This window comes from Bison bison, unplaced genomic scaffold (assembly GCF_000754665.1).
Source record: "Bison bison bison isolate TAMUID 2011002044 unplaced genomic scaffold, Bison_UMD1.0 scf7180017864297, whole genome shotgun sequence".
Classification (NCBI taxonomy): domain Eukaryota; kingdom Metazoa; phylum Chordata; class Mammalia; order Artiodactyla; family Bovidae; genus Bison; species Bison bison.
This window is the reverse complement of record NW_011494869.1, coordinates 3271898-3278240: the sequence shown is the minus strand read 5'-3', so window position 1 is coordinate 3278240 and position 6343 is coordinate 3271898.

The following is a 6343-nucleotide window of genomic DNA, read 5'->3' as shown; positions in this document are numbered from 1 at the left end:
GTGGTCATGTATGGATGTAAGAATTGGACTGTGAAGAAAGCTGAGCACCGAAGAACTGATGCTTTTGAACTGTGGTGTTGGAGAAGACTCTTGAGAGTCCCTTGGACTGCAATGAGATCCAACCAGTGCATTTTAAAGGTGATCAGTCCTGGGTGTTTATTGGAAGGAATGATGCTGAAGCTGAAACTCCAATACTTGGGCCACCTCATGCAAAGAGTTGACTCATTTGAAAAGACCCTAATGATGGAAGGGATTGGGGGCTGGAGGAGAAGGGGATGACAGAGGATGAGATGGATGGATGCCATCACCGACTCGATGGACATGAGTTTGGGTGAACTCCAGGAGTCGGTAACGGACAGGGAGGCCTGCTGTGCTGTGATACATGGGGTCGCAAAGAGTTGGACACAACTGAGCAACTGAACTAACTGACTGAAGCAAAAAGTACATTTTAATCAAAACCCATCTGTTAATGAGGTGCCTGGGACATTTTCCCCCCAATTAATTCATGTGTCTATATATGAATTTTACTGACTGACTGAATCAATGTGTATTTCTATTTGTGTTTTGCTATTGTAAGCCCTGAGAAAACTTGTTTACGAAAGTAAATAGAAATAGTAAGAGATTTATTATAGCAATGGCATTATGCTTTAAACTCCTTTTGAGTTATGTGCCAAGTATATAAGAAAGAATTGAAAAACTACAATATTTATAACAAGATGTGTTGTCTAGACCTGTATTGATGAATAGGCCTTAGACACATGTGGCTATTTAAATTTCAATTAACTAAAAGTAAATGTAACTTAAATTTCAATCCTTCAGTTGTACTGTCTTTTATTTCAGGTGCTCAAAAGCCGTATATCTAGTGGCTACTTATTAGACAGTGCAAATGTCTAGACTAGCACTCTCCTATAGAACATTTCCGTTATTGCAGAAACTTGTGTTGGACGGTGCTGGTCCAGACATTAAAGCCATCCTCTTAACACACCAGTATTTTAATTAATTTCTGTTTTTGCTACCTTAGAGGCTTTTGCACCCCAGGGTGAATGCAACATAGTTATTTAATATACATGTTTTCATGTGCTGTGCTTAGTTGCTCAGTCATGTTTGACTCTTTGCAACCCCATGGACTGTAGCCAACCAGGCTCCTTTGTGCATGGGGATTCTCCAGACAAGAATGCTGAAGTGTTATCATACTAATCTATTTTTTTAGTAAGTTGTCTCTGTTTTAGTGCATGTTGAGTGTTTATTATGTGTCATTATCTGTGTATGCATTATGCACATCATATTTCATCTTAAATGAAATCATTTTTTAAAAAATTGAAATATAATATTACTTCAATTAACTTATAGTACTTTATTAGTTTCATATGTGCAACATAGTGATCAATATTTTTATAGATTACATACCATAAAAAGTTGTTGTAATATTACTGTGAGTGAAGTGAACTTCCCTAGCGGCTCAACTTCCCTGGTGGCTCAGATGGTAAAGCATCTGTCTACAATGCAGGAGACCCACGTTCGATCCCTGGGTCGGGAAGATCCCCTGGAGAAGGAAATGGCAGTCCACTCCAGTACTATTGCCTGGAAAATCCCATGGACAGAGGAGCCTGGTAGGCTACAGTCCATGGGGTCGCAAAGAGTCGGACACGGCTGAGCGACTTCACTTACTTACTTACTTACTTAATATTATTGACTATGTTTCCTATGCCATACATTACATCCTTGTGACTTTTTTATTTTACAACTGGTAGTTTGTAGCTCTTAATCCCCTTCACCTATTTTGCCCATCCCCCAACCCAACCCCCATTCTGGCAACTACTAGTTTGTTCTCTGTATCTGTTAGTCTGTTCTATTTGTCTGTTTGCTGTGTTTCGTTGATTCCGTATATAAATGAAAACATACAGTAGTTGTCTTTCTCTGTCTGACTTTTTTCACTTAGCATAATACCTCCGGGTCCATCCATGTTGTGTCAAATGGCTAGATTTCATTCTTTTTATGGCTGACTAATATTTCTTTGCATGTGTATACCACATTTTCTTTATCTGTCACTGGACTTTTAGGTTGTTTCCATATCTTTGCTCTTGTGAACAATGCTACAATGAACACTAGCTGCTTATATCTTTTTGAAAAAAAATACCCAGGAGGGGAATTGCTGGATCACATAGGAGTTATATTTTTAATTTTTTAGGGAAACTCCATGCTGTTTTCCACAGTGGCTGTGCCAATTTACATTCCTACCAACATTGCACAAAGGTTCCTTTTTCTTCATATCCTCATCAACACTTGTCATTTCTGTTCTTTTTGATAATAGTTGTTCTAACAGGGGTGTGAGGTTTTGATTTACATTTCCTTGATGATTAGCTACATCGAGCATCTTCTCATATCTGTTGACCATGGACATCTCTATGTCTTCTTTAGAAAAATGTTCATTTGTTTCCTCTGCCCCTTATTTAATCGGATTTTTTCACACTGAGTCGTAGGACTACTTTATATGTTTTGGACATTAAACTCTAATCAGATATATCATTTGAAAATAAATGTCTTTTTCCATTTGATAAGCTGCCTTTTCATTTTATTGATTGTTTCCTTCACTATGCAATTTTTCTTAAGTTTGACTGGGTTTTTTTTTTGTTTATTTTTGTTTCCTTTAACCGAGGAGACATACAAAAAATATTGCGGAGACCAGTGTCAAAGAACATACTGCCTTTGTCTTCTAGGAGTTGTATGGTTTCAGGTCTTACATGTAAGTCTTTAATCCATTTTGAGTTTATTTTTACATATAGTATTTAATGCCATATGTTAAATTCTAGTCTTCCACCTTTCTATAACTGAAACTCCCTTCTTCAACAGTGAGAAATCTAGCTTGTATCGTCCTTACTATGTTTACTCATTTGTTCTAGCCTAGAATTCACAAGAGTTCCTTTCAAATTACTAACTCGTATCATGGCAAAAAGCAAGCCTACCAACTGGAGTTTAATATTTTATAGCTCTTTTTTTAAGCTAAAATTAACATACAGTGAAATGTGCATGTCTTAAGTATACAGTTTAAAGAGTTTTTCACTTGATAATGTTCACTTTTAGATTTATGTCTATAAATGAGTCTGTCTGCTATTTTCTACCTTTCTATCTGTCTTCCAGAATGTATAATTGTTTTCAGCTGAAAGATTTGCTTGGTATCATTTATTCCAGTACTGCCTGAAGTAGAAACCTAATTTTATCATTTAATAAGGCAGTGATGATTTAGACATACCCATATCTTATGTTTATCTTTTTTGATTGTTCAGTTTTTTGCTTGCTATTTCTTATTGCACCATATACTTTCTTTCTAGGGTCATTTTTTAAAAACTTCTTGAGGTATGTGTCTATGTGTGCTCACTCACTTATATCCGACTTTTTGTGACCTGGTGGACTGTAGCCTGCCAGGCTCCTCTGTCCATGGAATTTTCCAGGCATGAATACTAGAGCAGGCTGCCATTTCCTATTCCAGAGGATCTTCCTGACCCATGGATCAAAACTGCGTCTCTTATGTCTCCTGCATTGGCAGGCAGATTCTTTACTACTGTGCCACCTGGGAAGTCCCCCTTGAGAATTGAATAATTAATTCTCCAGTGAGAGTCAACTCATAAACTCTGAGTTTTTGTCTAAAATGTCTTTATTTTAGCCTCATCATTTAAAGATAATTTCCTCAGAATATAATTTTGGGTTGCAAGTTATTTTCTCTCAATAATTTAAATATATTGTGTCCTTGGTTTCTAGTTTCCATTGTTGCAATTAAGAAGTCAGATATCAGTATTGTTTCTTCCATGGTAAATTGTCATTCCCTTCGTTTGCTCCGAAGACCCTCTTTTCATATTTGGTGCTTTGTAGATTCACTCAGGTGAGGTAAAATGTATATGTAGATTTCTTTATTCTTCTCAGGATCACTATACTTTCTTATTCTAAAGATTCATGTAGTTCAACATTCCTGGAAAATTCTCAGTAATTATCTCTTTAACTTTAACTTTAAGTTAAAGAGATGTCTTTCTTACCTTATTTATTATCACACTTAAAACTGTGAATTATAGGTTATTAAACCTAATTCTCCACATATCATAATTTCTTTTTAATATTTTCCACCTCTGTGTCTTGCTATGTTTTATTCTAGCTAATTTCTTTAGTTTTATCTTCTAGTTCACTAATTCTCCTTTTATCTATGTCAAATCTGATGGTTTACTTGTTCATTGCATTTTAAATTTTAATTACTTTTTCCATAAAAAATATAGTTGTCTCTTTTAAAAAACTCTCTTTAGTCTTTGGTCGTATTTTGTATTCTCTTATATCTGGCTCATATTTCTATTCTCTCCTTTATTTCTTTACAAATATTAAATGTACTTATTTTATAATCTGAATTATACAATTCCATTATTTGAAATACAGTATTTTTTCATCAACTTTCTCTCTTTGTTATTTATGCTGCCTCTTGCTTGTAGTATCGTTTCCTCATGAGTTTTGTGATTTTTCTTTTTATTTTCCATCACAAGATCATGTAAACTGGGATTTTGAGCAAATCCTATGAGGCCAGGGTTGAGGATACATTTTCCTAGAATGGATATAGATTTCTTCCTGCTGGGTGCCTGGAAAGAATTATCAACCAAGAATTACTCAGCTTGCTTATTTTTCAACCCATATAATTAGTATGATTTCAGTCCCAATACTCATGTGACAACTAACCTGTGGTTATAATTATGATGCTCATACATTCTGGTTTGCCCCAATAATCCCAATTAAAATGTCCTTTGTCCTGATGTAATTATTAATACGGTAATACCTTCTTCCACTCCCAGAAGATTCCCTGTTTGAATTATAAATTATATGTCACTCTATTAAAAAGACTATAAGGAGAGACTTTTTATCCATTCCAACCATAGCCAAGGCAAAACAGAAGTTTTATTATTTCTCTTTTGCAGGGAAAAATTTCTGGTTAATTCTTTCACTGAAGGTGTATCTCCCAGAATCCTGATTTTACACTGGGGTTTCCATTCCAACTTCTCAAATAAAAAGCTCTGGGTTACTGGGGATTGGCAGATGCCCTCAGGGCAGCCGCTGGCTTTAGCATGTTTACCTCTCTGGATTCATGCTTCTGCTTAGTTCTTTGCCTCTAAGGATGTTTCTTACTTTATTGTGAGCTCGGCTATATATTTAAAAGGATGTTGTAAATCTTTTATCCAGAATATTTAGTTGTTTGGTTGCAGGACACTTTTTCCCCCTAGGACAAAATCCCTGGACTCATCATAAATACTGACTTAACTGCATGTAGTATTGGAAGACCCAATATTTCTAGTGTTGAGGTAGCCCAGAAATTTCAAAGAGCAGTTTTCCTACTTGAGAGCTCTAACTTGTCCCACTTCATTGAAAACAGGGGGACATTTTACCTGAAGGGAAAGATGTCCAAAAAAATTTATCTCTTAATGTTTTATATGCTACAGATAGAAACTGGAAACATAAAATCACTTCTATTTTCTTTTTTTTTAATTTTATTTTTTTAACATTTATTTATTTTTATTATTTTTTTTTAACTTTACAATATTGTATTGGTTTTGCCATACATTGGCATGAATCCACCACGAGTGTACACGTGTTCCCCATCCTGAACCCTCCTCCACCTTCCTCCCTATACCATCCCTCTGGGTCATCCCAGCGCACCAGCCCCGAGCATCCTGTATCATGCATCGAACCTGGACTGGTGATTCGTTTCACATATGGTAATATACATGTTTCAATGCCATTCTCCCATTTCATCACACCCTCTCCCTCTCCCACAGAGTCCAAAAGACTCTTCTATACATGTGTCTCTTTTGCTGTCTCGCATACAGGGTTATCATTACCATCTTTCTAAATTCCATATATATGTGTTAGTATACTGTACTGGTGTTTTTCTTTCTATATTACTTCACTCTGTATAATAGGCTCCAGTTTCATCCACCTCATTAGAACTGATTCAAATGTATTCTTTTTAATGGCTGAGTAATACTCCATTGTATATATGTACCAAAGCTTTCTTATCCATTCATCTGCTGATGGACATCTAGGTTGCTTCCTTGTCCTGGCTATTATAAACAGGGCTGCGATGAACATTGGGGTACACGTGTCTCTTTCAATTCTGGTTTCCTCGGTGTGTATGCCCAGCAGTGGGATTGCTGGGTCATAAGTCAGTTCTACTTCCAGTTTTTTAAGGAGTCTACACTGTTCTCCATAGTGGCTGTACTAGTTTGCATCCCCACCAACAGTGTAAGAGGGTTCCCTTTTCTCCACACCCTCTCCAGCATTCATTGCTTGTAGACTTTTGGATCACAGCTATTCTGAT